General features: G+C 48.2%; 1 protein-coding gene and 1 pseudogene across 4 annotated transcripts in view; both read left to right on the forward strand.

Moving 5' to 3' along the window:
• Window positions 1–16602, forward strand: part of INSR (insulin receptor) — a 189408-nt gene that overhangs the window by 58744 nt on the left and 114062 nt on the right. The window lies entirely within an intron of this gene.
• LOC117076718 lies at window positions 9279–10493 on the forward strand (annotated as a pseudogene).

Genomic DNA, 16602 nt, shown 5'->3' on the forward strand with positions numbered 1-16602 from the left:
TGCCAGGGCACACAGCGTAGTGCTGTGGTTTGGAACCAGGCTTTACCCGTTAGTAGCCGTGGGGCCCTGGGCAAGTTCACTGGAGTTCTCCGGGATCTCTGTTTCTTCTTTTGTAAAATGGCAACTGAAACATATCACAGGCCCGACGCGGTGGTTCACGCCTATACTCCCAGCACTCTGGGAGGCCAAGGTAGGTGGATCACTTGAGGTCAGGAGTTTAAGACCAGCCTGGCCAACATGGTGAAACCCAGTCTCTACTAAAAATACAACGATTAGCCAGGCGCGGTGGCTGGTGCTTGTAATCCCAGCTACTCTGGAGGCCGAGGCAGGAGAATCACTTGAATCCAGGAAGCAGAGGTTGCAGTGAGCCGAGATGGTGCCGCTGCACTTAAGCCTGGGCGACAGAGGGAGACCGTCTCAAAAAATCAACACCAAAACCAAACCCAAAACGTATTACAAGCTTGTGAGGATCAGAGAAGGGGATGTGGGAATAATAAGCATGGTAGTTACGTTGTTGCTAGTATTGTAGTTCTATTACAGCTGTACATTGTGGCCTATTGTAGTTCTATTACAGCTGTACATTGTGACCTATTGTAGTTCTATTACAGCTGTACATTGTGACGTATTGTAGTTATATTACAGCTGTATATTGCGACCTATTGTAGTTATATTACAGCTGTACATTGCGACGTATTGTAGTTATATTACAGCTGTACATTGCGACGTATTGTAGTTATATTACGGCTGTACATTGCGACGTATTGTAGTTATATTACAGCTGTACATTGCGACGTATTGTAGTTATATTACAGCTGTACATTGTGACCTATTGTAGCTGCTGCTGTTCTTTTGCTTGTGTTGAACAGGTTAAATTTTTGCTAGTGTTGCAGTTATATTGCAGTTACACATTGTGATCCTATTGTAGCTGCTGTTATTCCTTTGATTAAGTTTAACAACTGAAATATTTCACATACAATAAAATGCATATGGCTGGGACACAGTGCCTCATGCCTGTAATCCCAGCACTTTGAGAGGCTGAGGCAGGCGGATCACTTGAGGTCGGGAATTTGAGACCAGCCTGGCCAACTACTAAAAATACAAAAATTAGCCGGACGTGATGGTGCGTTCCTGTAATCCCAGCTACTCAGGAGGCTGAGGCAGGAGAATCGCTTAAACCCATGAGGTGGAGGTTGCAGTGAGCCAAGACCAGGCCACTGTACTCCAGCAGGGTGACAGAGGGAGACTCTGTCTCAAAATAAATAACATAAAATAAAATGCACAGGTCTTAAGCATTCAGTTCAAGGAATTTTGACAAAAATTATAGGTACTCATGTAGCCACCACTGAAAACAAAATGGAGAACATTGCCTCATCCCAGGCCTTTCCAGTGAATTCCCAGTACCCCCTGGGAATGAGGTGTTACGATGATTGTTATCACCATTACTGATTATTATTGTTATTGAAGAAGAGAGTAGAGAAAGACATAGTTAGCTTTATGCAAAAAGTAGGGCATAGGAGAGCCTGAGATATGGCTTAAGGAGAGTATTGTTTGGAAAGTTTGGCTGAGTGTGGTGGCTCATGCCTGTCATCCCAGCACTTCGGGAAGCCAAGGTAGGAGAATTACGTGAGCTCAGGAGTTCGAGAATAGCCTGGGCAACATAATGAGACTCTGTCTTTATAAAAAGAAAAAAAAAAAAAAGGAGAAAAGTTTAAGGGGTGTTGGCAGGTTGTCCTAGATGGGGTTTACTGCCAGGAGCAGTTAGGATACAAGAAGAGCAAAAATTTGAGGGTAAAAAGATGCATGGCAGTTTGTTGGGTGGTGGATATATAACCCCAACGTCCAGTGACTTTAAACTTTATTAAGACAACACAGGGCCAGGTGCCGTGGCTCATGTCTGTAATCCCAGCACTATGGGAGGCCAAGGCAGGCAGATAACTTGAGGTCAGGAGTTCGAGACCAGCCTGACCAACAATGGTGAAACCCCGTCTCTACTAAAAATACAAAAATTAGCAGGGCATGGTGTTAGGGACCTGTAATCCCAGCTACTCAGGAGGCTGAGGCAGGAGAATCACTTGGACCTGGGAGGTGGAGGTTGCAGAGAGCAGAGATTGCACCACTGCACTCCAGCCTGGGTGAAAGAGGGAGACTCCATCTCAAAAACAAACAAACAAACAAAAACCAAAAAAAAACCAAACACCACAAAGCATTTGAACGAAAAAAACAGCATTTGCAGATGCAAATTCAGGATCCGAAACTAATTTTTGCCCCCCCCCTTTGCTGAGCTGCCAGGATGTTCCAGGGAGATCCCTCCTTTCCCGTTTCCTCCGTGGCACACAGGCTGTGCCGAGTAAGTGGGCAGTGGTGAGTTTCTGGAAATCAGTGAGCTGGTGTGGCTCCTGGCTCCTGGCTCCTGGCTCCTGGCTCTGGCCAAGGGAGTTGACTTCCCTGAGTCTGCGCCAGGAGGGGAGGCTGGAGGCTTTTAAAGGCGGCAGCTCCGCTGTAGACACGTGCCTCTTTGGCACTGGCTTTGTTGAAAACGCTTTTCCTAGATAGTCTCTCTTTTGCACAGACCTCCGAGGTTCTTCCGCACGCAAAAGGGTCTTGCTGCAGGAGGAACAGTCTGACCTAATCTCTCCTAGAGGAGGCCTTGAGCTAATATTTCTTTTCTTTTCTTTTCTTTTTTTTTTGAGATGGAGTCTTGCTCTGTTGCCCAGGCTGGAGTGCAGTGATATGATCTAGGCTCACTGCAAGCTCTGCCTCCCGGGTTTATGCCATTCTCCTGCCTCAGCCTCCCGAGTAGCTGGGACCACAGGTGCCCGCCACCTCGCCCAGCTAATTTTTTTGTATTTTTAGTAAAGACGGGGTTTCACTGTGTTAGCCAGGATGGTCTCGATTTCCTGACCTCGTGATCCACCTGCCTTGGCCTCCCAAAGTGCTGGGATTACAGGCGTGAGCCACTACGCCTGGCCTCCTTTTTTTTTTTTTTTTTTTTGAGGCGGAGTCTCACTCTGTCGCTCAGGCTGGAGTGCAGTGGTGCAGTCTTGGTCCACTGCAATCTCCCCCTCTCTGGTTCAAGTGATTCTCCCTGCCTCAGCCCCTGCAAGTAGCTGGGATTGCAGATGGCCACCACCACACCCAGCTAATTTTTGTATTTTTAGTAGAGATGGGGTTTTGCCATGTTGGCCAGGCTGGTCTCGAACTCCTGACCTCAGGTGATCCACCTGCCTTGGCCTCCCAAAGTGCTGGGATGACAGGCGTGAACCACCTCACCCGGCCGAGGTAATATTTCTGAAAGGTGGAGTACCATGCTGTGAGTTAGAGGCTTGGTGTGGTTTATCCTGTCATCGCCTCAGTGACCTCACCAGATGGACACTGTTAGGATTCCTAATTTGCAGAGGGAGAATTTCAGGCTGACAGAAAGGTCAGCACCGTGCTCAAAGTGATCCAGCTGCTACTAAGATGAACTGTAGCCTTTGCTCTGAGCTCACCGCCTGACCTCAGTCTAGAGCTGGGAACCTTTCTCTCCCTCATTGCTACACCTGATCAATTACTGAGTCCCATCCCTTTAACTCCTTACATGGCCTTCAAATCCATCTTCCCTATCTAAGCTGCCCATTCATTGACTTGTGCCTTTTGTCCATCTGTTAAGAGCCAGGCACTGTGCTGGGCTCTGAGAATGTAGCTGAGAACAATATAGATAAAAGTTCTGAGCTGTGTACGGTGACTCATGTCTGTAAACCCAGTGCTTTGGGAGGTTGAGGCAGAAGACTTCCTTGAAGCCAGGAGTTTGAGGCTGGCCTGGACAACATAGCAAGACCCCGTGGTTAAAAAAAAAAAAAAAGAAAGGAAAAAGAAAAATTAGCTGATCATGGTGGCACTGACTTGTAGTCCCAGCTACTTGGGAGGCTGAGGTGGGAGCATCACTTGACTCCAGGAGTTCGAGGCTGCAATGAGCCATGATTGTGCCACTGCACTCCAGCCTGGGCAATAGAGCAAGACCCTGTCTCAAAAAAAAAGAAAAAAAAAAAAAAGACTGTAAATGTATCCTCCAGAGTAATGGTTCTTTTTCAATTTTTAAAAGCATCCTTGCTTTGTTTATGCTTCCAAAAGTTTAAAAACTGTAGCCAAGTTCCAAGAAAGTAAAAGAGAAGCAAAGGAAAAGGAAAATACAGACCCAGAGGCCCTTTATGGGTTTGATTGTATGTGAAGTCCATAAAATGATGGAGAGAAGGAGCATCTTGACAGTATTTACTTGTACTCTCCTATGTCATAGATTTCCTCTCCATTTTCCCAAGGGTTCTTTCCTATTCTTAGAAATGTTTTGTGATTTTCCTTCAGACACAGTTTGTCTACTTCTTGTAAGCATTGTTCTTAGATTGCTGGCTTTGTATCTATCACTCCCTCGCTCATCTGCCTATCTATCTATCTTATCTATCTATCTATCTATCTATCTATCTATCTATCCATCCATCCATCCTTCCATGCATCCATCCATCCCTCCATCCACTTGCTCATCTGCCCATCCATCCATCCATTCATCCATCCATCCAGTCCATCCACCCACCCACCCATCTATTATCCATCCATCTATCCATCCATCCATCCATCCATCCATCCATCCATCCACCCAGTCCATCCACCCACCCACCCATCTGTTATCCATCCATCCATCCATCCATCCATCCATCCATCCATCCCTCCGTCCATCCATCCACTCACTCATTCATCCATCCACTCACCCATTCATCCATCCACTCATCCATTCATTCATCCATCTATCCATCTATCCAACCATCCATCCATCCATCCACTCACCCATCCATCCATCTATTCACCCATTCATTCATCCACTCACCCATCCATCCATCCACTCACCCATTGTCCATCCACTCACCCATTCATTTATCCACTCACCCATCCATCCATCCACTCATCCAGTCACCCATCCATCTATACATCCACTCATCCATTAATCCATCCATCCATCCACCCACCCAGACATCCATCCATCCATCCATCCATAAATCCATCCATTCCTCGCATCCATTCATCCACTCACCTATCCATCCATCTATTCACCCATGCATCCATCCACTCACCGATTCATCCATCCACTCACCCATTCATCCATCCAGCCATCCATCCATCCATCCCTGATCCACTTGCTCATCTACCCATGCATGTATCCATCCATCCATCCATCATCCATCCATCCATCCATCCAGTCCATCCACCCAGCCACCCATTATCCATCCATCCATCCATCCATTCCTCCATCCATTCATCTACTTACCTCTCCATCTATCCACTCACCCATCCATCCATCCACTCACCCATTCATCCATCCACTCACCCATTCATTCATTCACTCATCCATCCATCCATCCATCCCTCCCTCCATCCACTTGCTCATCTGCCCATCCATGTATCCATCCATCCATCCATCCATCCAGTTCATCCACTCACCCACCCATCTATTATCCATCCATCCATCCATCCATCCATCCATCATCCAGTCATTCCTCCATCCATTCATCCACTCGCCTATCCATCCATCCACTCACCCATCCATCCATCCACTCACCCATTCATCCATCCACTCACTCATCCATCCATCCATCCATCCATCCATCCGTCCATCCGTCCATCCACTCATCCAGTCACCCATCCATCCATACATCCAGTCATCCATCCATCTACCCACCCAGACATCCATCCATCCATCCATCCATCCATCCATCCTTTTATCTACTTTCCCAATAATCCACATACCTGTCCCTCCATCTTTTCCAACCACTCACCCACCAATCTTCTCATCCATCTATCCACCCATCCATACATCCACTTATTCATTCATCACTCCACCCACCCATTCATCCACCCATCCATGTATCCATTCATCTCTCCATCTATCCATGTGTCTATCATCTAATATAAGGGAGATGTTTTGAAGTATTAAAAGTGATTATTTTGTAGAACAGGGGACAGGGATCGTGTTTTCTTTACTCACTGCTACCTTATTAAATGCTTACTAGTTCTAAAAGCCTTGCAATTGATTCCCTTCAATTTTCCAACTCTATAATTGCAGCATCTGCAGATAATGATGACTTGTTGCCTTTTGCCAATAATTAGACCAGTTATTGCTGTTAACCTTGTTATGGCAGGAACTTCCAGAACAGTGTTCAGTGACGCAGCTGAATATGGTCAGCCCAGTCTCATTTCTGATTTGAGTGAAATGCCTCAATTGTTTTACTGCAGAGGATAATTATATAATTGTTCATCCTCTTGACCTTCCTGTCTTTAGCCTCACTGAGTAAATGGGGTGTGATCGTGAAATCTTGATTGTCTCATAGATGCAAGAGACATAAATGACATTTGTCTGTGTATAATGACAGCAGATTTATTTTGCTAAGCTGTTAAGCTGTTAAAATAAGCCTTTAAACCCCCGCCTCAATTTGCAAGCAGAGTGGAATGTTGTTTTGTTGCTTCCGGCCAAATGTCGCTATTCGTTTTAGAGCAGCTCTTGATGGAAAGTCTGGTGGACTGTAGGTCTGGATACTTGCCGGACCCTGTGTCATCACTAAAGTTAGGATGCATTTCAGAACCACCCGGTACCACAGTGAACAGAGACAAATGGCCTTAGTGAGCAGGACCCATGGGGCCCTCTGGGGCTGTTTCTTGTGCCCCGAGAGAGGCCCTAGATTTGGGACAGTCTGATTTATGCCCCCTCCTTTTTTTTCTGGGTGATGCTGCCCTGGTTTCTGTGTTGAAATATGACCTTAGTGTGAAGGTTCCGGTCTCAGACCATCCTGTTTCTGGTATGTTAAGAAACAGAAAAACACCTTTTAGAACACAATGTTAACCATCGAGGATACATATCAGTGTTCTGGAAAAACAAAAACAAAAGCAAAGCAATTTATACCGCGACTGTGGTTTTCATCAGGGTGGGCTGCCTTTCCAGTCCATAACCTTGTGTGGCTTGATGAAGAACTCGTTTTGTAATTTGCAAGGGCATCTGCAATAGCTGCTGGTCCTCTTGGTGAAAGGGGAGGACCCACATTAGGTCTAAGCTGGCTGGAGTCGATGCAAAACTCTCACAGGCTTTGGAAAAAGCACGTGATCTTTCGACGAGAATGCAAATGTTGACCGGGCACAGTGGCTCACGCCTGTGATTGCAGCATTTGGGGAGACGGAGGCAAGTGGATCGCTTGAGTCCAGGAGTTCGAGACCAGCCTGGGCAACTTGGTGAAACCCCATCTCTACAAAAAAATACAAAAATTAGCTGGGTGTGATAGTGCATGCCTGTAGTCCCAGCTACTTGAGAGGCTGAGGTGAGAGGATTGCTTGAGCTCAGGAGGTTGAGGCTGCAGTGAGCTGTGATTGCGCCACTGCACTCCAGCCTAGGCAACAGAGCCAGACCGTTTTTTTAAAAAAAATGCCAATGTTTGCTTGATTATTCAGCTGGTATTTAACACACAGTTCTTTGTTCCAGAGGGACTGTCCAGCAACAAATAGTGAATTCATTAATTTTTTACACCTATTGAAAATAACTGGAAAAGGTATATGCTGGAAAACTCAGTGTTCTAGAAACATTCATGTTTGCTACCCCAAGAGCAAACATCATGGAATGCCTGATGCTTAGTGTTAAGAGGAGGGAATTCCACACAGCCTGTAGCTAGCTTTTCTTATTTCATTGGTGTCCAAGACAAGATTTGAACTGTTTACTAAAGGAAATTAGCATAATAAGTCTCCTCTGGCATATATTTCCAGCATCCAAGTAGAGCTGCTGAGATCTTGCTCAAGAGTAGCAAAATCGGCAGGAGGAGGAGGGCATTGGTTTTTACATCAGCTTTAACAATTTATCAGCCATTTTTGCAATTTGGAAACCTGTTTGGGGTATGGGTGTACCGAGATGGAGCCAGGCTGTTTCTAGGACTCACCTCCTCCTTCAGGCTTTTTTTTTTTTTTTTTTTTTTTTAACAGGGTCTGGCTCTGTTGCCCAGGCTGGCGTGCAGTGACGTGATCATGGCTTACTGTAGCCTTGACCTCTTGGGCTCAAGCAGTCCTCCCACTTCAGCTTCCCGAGTAGCTGGGACCACAGGTGCACACCATCACGCTTGGCTAATTTTTATATTTTTTTGTAGAGATGGGGTCTTACTCTGTTGCCAGGGATGGTCTTGACCTATCAGGCTCAGGCAACTCTCCTGCCTCTGCCTCCCAAAGTGCTGGGATTACAGGCAGGAGCCACTGCAGTTGGTCCTCAGACATTTTTTTTTTTCTTTTTTCCTTGAGTCGGAGTCTCGCTCTGTTGCCAGGCTGGAGTGCGGTGGTGTGATCGCGGCTCACTGCAACGTCCACCTCCTGCGTTCAAGCAATTCTCCTGCCTCAGGCTCCTGAGTAGCTGGGACTACAGGGACATGCCACCACGCCCAGCTAATTTTTTTGTATTTTTAGTAGAGATGGGGTTTCACCATGTTGGCCAGGATGGTCTCAATCTCTTGACCTCGTGATCCTCCTGCCTTGGCCTCCCAAAGTGCTGGGATTACAGGCGTGAGGCACCACGCCTGGCCAATCCTCAGACATTTTTTAATTTTCTTTTTTCAGTGTTACAGTCAGCCATTTGCAAAATGAGACTTCCCCCTAACTTTGCGTCCAACTCAGAGACGTTGTCATCTTGGCTTTGATGTGGTGGAGAAGAGGGGCTTCCCATTCTGCGACGAGGTTTGTCCACCTGGGTCCGGTGGACACTGGGGCTGGATTGTTCTCTGGGGCGGGGCCATCCTGGGCACTGCAGGGTGCTGAGCAGCATCCCTGGCTTCCACCCACTCCATGCCAGGAGCGCCGCCCCCAAGGCATGGCAAACACTAATGTCTCCAGACACTGCTAGGTGTCTCCTGGTGAGCAGAATCGCCTCCATTTGAGGACCCCTGGACCAGGGTGCTGGAATGGGGGTGAGGGGTACTCTGCAATTATTCTCTGCTCTTTTTTTGAGGGGATGGGAAATGGAAACCAAGAGCCTATCATCAGCCAAATGGCTCTGTGGCTTGACACTGCAGTGCTACCAACAAAAACCACGTCCCTAGTCTTGGGGGACCAAGGAATCTGGGGGAATATGATTATAGTCATGTAATAAGGGTGGGTTTATGTATTATTCAAGTGCTGGGCTGGGGAGTCAGGAATAGCCGCAGGGAAGAAAATAGACAGGTCCTTCTCTCCTGGAAGCCCCTCGTGAAACACCGAATTGGTGACATGGTACACTGGAGAATCAGAGGGTGTGACTCAAGCATTTTGGCTTGGTGGTGGGGGGTGGGTGGGGGCGGGCCAGGCACTCAAGCACCCTAAGCTAATCTGGAGAAAGTGTCGGGGAAGGGGAACATCAGTGTTTCTCCCTGAGGAATCATCTTACGCCCATGATGGCAACTGGTCCACAGTAACATTGATGGAGCGAGCATCTTCTTATGGCTCAGTCACTCAATAGCTGTGTGGCCATGGGCAGGTTACTGAACCTCTCTGTGCCTCAGTCTTCTCCTCTGTAAAATGGTAACATCTAGGATTGTTGGGGGGAATAAATGGTTAATAATTGGAATAGTGCTGGGTGCACAGAAGCTCTAAGTGTTATAGCATGTGGCCACAGCCTCCCCTGTCCCCTCCTCTCTCCTGTCTCCTCTTTGCTGCTGCCCTGCTGCCTTGATGGGATACTCCCCGTCTGTCTCTGTTTGTCTGTCTGTCTGTCTGCCTGTCTCATCCCCTTTTCTTTCCTCTGTTCCCCCACCCCCACCACCGATGCAGTTTGGACCAAGTTTTCTTCAGCCAGCTAATTTAGAGACAAGGAGAACCTGGATATTTAATGGGGGCTTGGGGGACTTCCTTACAGCCGCAGGTCCCTGTGAAAAGGGCCCTGGATGATCTCTGCAAAAGCCCACCTGCTGTTGGTTAGCCAGGACCATCTCCACTTTCAGACACCCGCTTCATCCAAATACTCTTTGCTGTATTTATAACCACAGTGCATTTCCTCGGGACGCACATCTTATGGCTTCTTGGCGCCTTCGCCCAGGGTGCACTGCCTGGGCCATCGCCCTCCGGCACAGACAGTGTCTTTCTTTGTGTGTTCTCCTTCCTCTGGTGGAGATGTGGCTTGGTCATCTGGAGTGGGGCCGTCAGAAGTCGCCTCGGCTTCGTGGAGTCTCGCTGTCCCCATGGCAGAAAGCTCGGCCACACACCCTGGTGTCTCGACACCTTTGAGCTGCCCGTGAATGGGTTTTCAGAGCTTCCCGTGTTTACTTCGCTGCATGCCTCTGTTTGTGCTCTGGAGAAATTCTTGGCAGAGGAAAAGCCAAGTGGAAAACAGCCGTGCTTGGTGTCAGGGCTTGAGGTTGAGGGAGAAAGACTGAAACGGAGATTTGCATGAACTGTTTTGCGCATGTGATAAGACTTTGTCTTAAAAAAAAAAAAAAACAAAAAAACTGGCCTGGTGCGGTGGCTCACTCCTGTAATCCCAGCACTTTGGGAGGCTGAGGCAGGCATATCATGAGGTCAAGAGATCGAGACCATCTTGGCCAACATGGTGAAACCCCGTCTCTACTAAAAATACAAAAATTAGCTGGGCGTGGTGGTGTGCGCCTGTAGTCCCAGCTACTCGGGAGGCTGAGGCGGGAGAATGGCTTAAACCCAGGAGGCAGAGGTTGCAGTGAGCCGAGATCATGCCACTGCACTCCAGACTGGTGGCAGAGCGAGACTCCGCCCGTCTCAAAAAAAAAAAAAAAAAAAATTGTGTTCCAGTCTGTTCTGGTGACTTAGAGGAGGGGGAAGATGGGAAATTTTGGGTTTAATAAGTAGCATCTATCAGGTTAAGGGCTTTGAAGCACCTGGGAACATCCACAAGTTACTATTTATTGAGCACCAGCTGTATACAGTTATTGAGCATGCATTGTCTCCCAAGCACATCTTTTCACAGAGCTAGGATTTGAACCCACAGTCTCTCTGGCTTCAGAACCCTAGCTTTTCCTGCTATACTTTGCCTTCCAGAGGAAGGGAATTTTGTACTGGGTTTTGAAGGGTGAATAGGAGTTCAATGAAGAAGCAGCACAGTCTGTGCTAACCTTGCCTTCCTGATCCTCTTAGAGTTGGCCAGAAGCTACTATCTGGAGGCCAAAATTGGGTCACTAGGGTGACCAACCCATCACAGGGCCCTGGATTTTCTCTGCAAAAGCCCATCTGCTGTTGGTTACCCAGGACCATCACAATGTGCCCAGGTCACCCTACATTTCACCCAAAAGCAGAATTTTACACCAGAGCCTGGACACTGATTGAATTTTCTTTAACTCATTTCTGTCAATGGTTATCTCCAAAAATACTCCCTTGTGTCTTTATGCTGGGCTTCTTTCTCTAGATACTTCCATTTCTTGGTTTGGGTGAAAATCAAATGGGGTAATTAATGCTTGTGATATATAAAGTGTAGTGTGTGGCACATGGTAACCTCTTTAGTTTTAGCCTGTTGTTTTGTTTGTTTTGAGTCTTGCTCTGTCACCCAGGCTGGAGTGCAGTGGCGCAATCTCAGCTCACTGCAACCTCCGCCTCCCAGGTTCAAGTAATTCTCCTGCCTCAGCCTCCCGAGTAGCTGAGATTACAAGCACACACCACCACACTGGGCGAATTTTTGTATTTTTAGTAGAGATGGTGTTTTGCCACGCTGGCCAGGCCGGTCTCAAACTCCTGACCTCAGGTGATACTCCCTCCTTGGTCTCCCAAAGTCCTGGGATTACAGGCATGAGCCACAGTGCCTGGCCAGTTTTAGCCAGTTTTTCATTGGCCTCCCTCTTTGCCTTTTTTTTTTTTTTTTTGAGACGGAGTCTGGCTCTGTGGCCCAGGCTGGAGTGCAGTGCCCGGATCTCAGCTCACTGCAAGCTCCGCCTCCCGGGTTGACGCCATTCTCCTGCCTCAGCCTCCCGAGTAGCTGGGACTACAGGCGCCCGCCACCTCGCCCGGCTAGTTTTTTGTATTTTTTAGTAGAGACGGGGTTTCACCGTGTTAGCCAGGATGGTCTTGATCTCCTGACCTCGTGATCCGCCCGTCTCGGCCTCCCAAAGTGCTGGGATTACAGGCTTGAGCCACCGCGCCCGGCCATAATCACCTCTTAAAGGCTGCACCTCTCAGTGCTGCCACATGGGGAATTACACTTCAACGTGAGTTTTGGAGGGGACAAATATTCAAATCATACTGTTACCAGTAAAATTTAAAATATAGTAATAATAATGGCCAATGTGTGGCGGGCTTACCAAATACTAGACCCTGTGCTAAGTGTGTTTGATATCTATTATTTTATTTAATTTTCTTGGTCACTGCATAACATATGCTGTTAGTCCCAGTTTTTCGAATCGGCATAACAAGACCGAACCTACCTAGAGTTGGCACAAGTTGTAAAAATAGGATTCGCAGCCGGACACGGTGGCTCACACTTGTAATCCCAGCACTTTGGGAGGCCATGGCAGAAGGATCACCTGAGGTCAGGAGTTCGAGACCAGCCTGGCCAACATGGCGAAACCCCGTCTCTACTTAAAATACAAAAATTAGCCAGGCGTGGGGGTGCACCTGTAGCCCCAGCTACTCGGGAAACTGAGGCAGGAGAATCGCTTGAACCCAGGAGGCGGAGGTTGCAGTGAGCCAAGATCGTGCCACTGCACTCCAGCCTGGGTGACAGAGCGAGGCTGAAAAATAAAATAAAACAACAAAATAGGATTCACTTTTGCCAGCAACTTGAAAAGCAGGCAAACACAAGACTACTCATCTCTGGAGAGGAGGCATTCAGATATGCCTACTCAGCATTCCTGGAGATAGAACCAGATTTTGCGTGGGTTAGAATCATATTTTGCCTGGAAAGCCACTCAGACCTCACTGTGCGGACTCTTCCCAGAGCCAGCTTCCTTTATTCCTTCAGACTCTTATGATTGGCTCAGGGGAAGGCACAGGGCTCAGACTGGGCCAATCAGCTTTCTTAATTCCTCTAGCCTCCATGATTGGTTCAGGGGTGGGCATGTGACCCCAGAGGGTTCCATAAGATTCAGTTCTGGGACGTTGGTGGGAGTGATTGAAAGAGAGATTTTTTCCTTGCTAGAACTGTGAAGCTATAATCCAGGTGCTACCATGTAGAGACCACCTGTCTCAGACTTCTTACACCATAGAAGGAAGCAGGACTGAGACAAGGAAAGGGAGAGAGATGGGGTGCCCATGACATCATTTGACACCTGGATGTAGCTATACCTGAAAGCATGCTTGTCCTATGACTTTTTAAATGAGCCAGCAATCATTTTTTTCTCTTTTTTTCATTTTCTTTCTTTCCCTCCTTCCCTCCTTTTTCTTTCTTTTTCTTTTCTTTTTTTTTTTCTTTCTTTCTCTTTGCTTCCTTCCTTCCCTCCCTCCTTCCTTCCTTCCTTACCTCCCTCCTTTCCCTCCCTCCCTCCCTCCCTCTCTCCCTCTCTCTTTCTTTCTTTTTTTCTTTCTCCTTCCTTCCTTCTTTCCTTCCTTCCTTTCTTCCTTCCTTCCTTCCTTCCCTCCCTCCCTCCCTTTCTCTTTTCTTTCTCTCTCTTTTTCTTCCTTCCTTCCTCTCTCTCTCTCTCTCGCCTGCCTGCCTTCCTGCCTTCCTGCCTTCCTTCCTTCCTTCCTTCCTTCCGTCCTTCCGTCCTTTCGTCCTTTCCTCCCTCCCTTATCTCTCTCTCTCTGTATAACAGCTTTCTGTTCTCACAAACGGAGAGAGGTCTTGCTAATCCAAGACATGACAATCAAAGCAACATGTGAAGCCCAGAGAGCCTCAGAACTCCCCTCAATGGTTTCCATCCCTGGGGGTGGTCAGTGGAAGTAACTGGAGCCCAGAGCTTCAAAGGCCAGTGTAGAGGTTGGGAAGGTTGTGGTCAGGAGAGAGTGATATATCTGGTCCCTGCAACAGACACCCCTGCAGTTTGATCCTGGATCCTGGGTAATTTCCCCAGGTCCTGGGAAGCCTAACAAAGCCCCTACTCAGATGTTGGACTGCAAGTCCTTTGTGTTTGTTTGTTTTTAAAATCCACTTTAAATATGTCTGAAAACCACACACAGAGTGACTGCTGTGCAGAAGAGAGAATGGTTCATGCCTTCTTTGCTGCCACCAACAAGCCAGTTGCCTACTTCTCTGACATGGGACCCTTGGCTGGAGCTCACTGGCTGCCTTCCCGCTGCCTCTAAGCCTCTGCACTTGCTGTTCCCTCTACTTACATGCTTTTCCCTGTGATCCTTCCTCATATGATTTCCTCAGATTATCTTTGCTCAAACAACAGACAAGGGCTGGTCCACGCCTGTAATCTCAGCACTTTGGGCGGCCAAGGCAGGTGGATCACCTGGGGTAAGGAGTTGGGGACCAGCCTGGCCAACATGGCAAAACCCCACCTCTACAAAAAAGTAGCCAGATGTGGTGGCGGGTGCCCGTAATCCCAGGCACTTGGGTGACTGAGGCAGGAGAATCACTTAAACCCCAGAGGTGAAGGTTGCAGTGAATGGAGATCGCGCTGTTGCACTCCAGCCTGGGCAACAGAGCGAGGCTCCGTTTCATAAAAACAAACAAACAAACAGAAAACAACAAAACAAAAAACAAGAGGCAAGAAGTTCAGTGTGCAGAATCTCTGAGAAGAACCCATGGTTGTTAACCCCAGGTCTGCCCCTTTTGAGCAGGGTGACGTTAGGCAGCTAATTTGATTTCTCTTAGATGAAATTTCCTCACTCCATGCTTATTCAACCGCAGTACTGAGGACATTTGGGGCTGGATTAGTCTCTCCGGTGGGGGCTGTCCTCGGCATTTTAGGGTGTTCAGTAGCATCCCTGGCCTCTCCCCACTAGATGCCAGTAGCACTCCCACCCCACACTGGTTGCGACAAGCAGAAATGTCTCGGAGACACTGCCAAGCGGCCATCCCGGGGTGTCAGTATTTCTCTCCTTCCCCCTGTGTTTTCCTACGGAGGCAGAACGTGTTTATTTCTTTGCTCACCGTTTTGCAATCTCTCTTCCCCCACCACAAGGCAGGGACTCTCCTGTCTCCGTCGCCATCCCATCCTCCCACAGTGGAGAGAGCTTTTAGGACTCTTCTGAGCAGCAGATTCTTGGGTGCAGCCTTCTGTTTCATTCCTGGGGATTTATCTCTGCTGAGTGATGGGTACACGTGTGAGAACTCTTCGTATCACCCTTGCAACTTTTCCGTTTTGTTTTTACAAAAGGGAAAAAAAGAAGGCCGGACACGGTGGCTCACGCCTGTAATCCCAGCACTTTGGGAGGCCGAGGCGGGTGGATCACGAGGTCAGGAGATCGAGACCATCCTGGCTAACACGGTGAAACCCCATCTCTACTAAAAATATAAAAAATTAGCCGGGCGAGGTGGCGGGCGCCTGTAGTCCCAGCTACTTGGGAGGCTGAGGCAGGAGAATGGCATGAACCCGGGAAATGGAGCTTGCAGTGAGCCGAGATCGCGCCACTGCACTCCAGCCTGGGCGACAGAGTGAGACTCTGTTTCAAAAAAAGAAAAAAGAAAAAGGTGAGAGATATCACTCGCTGACTGCTACCGAAACATTCTGTGGCTGGGAGGGGAAAATACCGGGAAGGGTGAATATGGTCGGTTGAATGATGCCTTTCCCTTCCCCCAGAGATGCCCACATCGTAATCCCTGTCACCTGTGAATTTGGTACCTCACTTGGCACAAAGCTCTTTACAGATGTGATTAAGTTGAGGATCTTGAGATGGGGGATGATCCTAGATTATCTGGTGCACCAGATGTCATCACAGGGACCCTTTTCAGGGAAAGAGGGAGGCAAGAGATCAGAATGCTATGGCCAAGATAAAGAGTCTGCCCTAAAAGCTGGATTTTCTCTGGAGCCTCCAGAAAGAACCAGCCTTTGGTGACATCTTGATTTTAGCTGTGTAAGACTCATTTTGGGCCGGGCGCGGTGGCTCAAGCCTGTAATCCCAGCACTTTGGGAGGCCGAGATGGGCGGATCACGAGGTCAGGAGATCGAGACCATCCTGGCTAACACAGCGAAACCCCGTCTCTACTAAAAATACAAAAACTAGCTGGGCGAGGTGGCGGGCACCTGTAGTCCCGGCTACTCGGGAGGCTGAGGCGGGAGAATGGCGCAAACCCGGGAGGCGGAGCTTGCAGTGAGCTGAGATTCGGCCTCTGCACTCCAGTCCGGGCGACAGAGCGAGACTCCGCCTCAAAAAAAAAAAAAAGACTCATTTTGGGCTTTTCACCACCAAAACTGTGAGAAAATAGGCAAGGCATGGTGGCTCATGCCTGTAATGCCAATGCTTTGGGAGGCCAAGGTGGGACGATTTCTTGAGGCTAGGAGTTTGAGACCAGTCTGGGCAACATAGGAAGACCCCATCTCTACAAAACAATTAGCTGGGCTTGGTGGCACACATCTATATTCCCGGCTACTTGGGAGGTTGAGGTGGGAGGATTGCTTGAGCCCAGGAGTTCGAGGCTGCAGTGAGCCATGACTGCACCACTGCACTCCAGCCTAGGCAACAGAGTAAGATCCTGATGCAAGAGAAAATAATAAATGTATGTCGTTTTACATTTGTGGGCAT

This window comes from Trachypithecus francoisi, unplaced genomic scaffold, assembly GCF_009764315.1.
Source record: "Trachypithecus francoisi isolate TF-2019V2 unplaced genomic scaffold, Tfra_2.0 Lachesis_group5, whole genome shotgun sequence".
NCBI classification, from domain to species: domain Eukaryota; kingdom Metazoa; phylum Chordata; class Mammalia; order Primates; family Cercopithecidae; genus Trachypithecus; species Trachypithecus francoisi.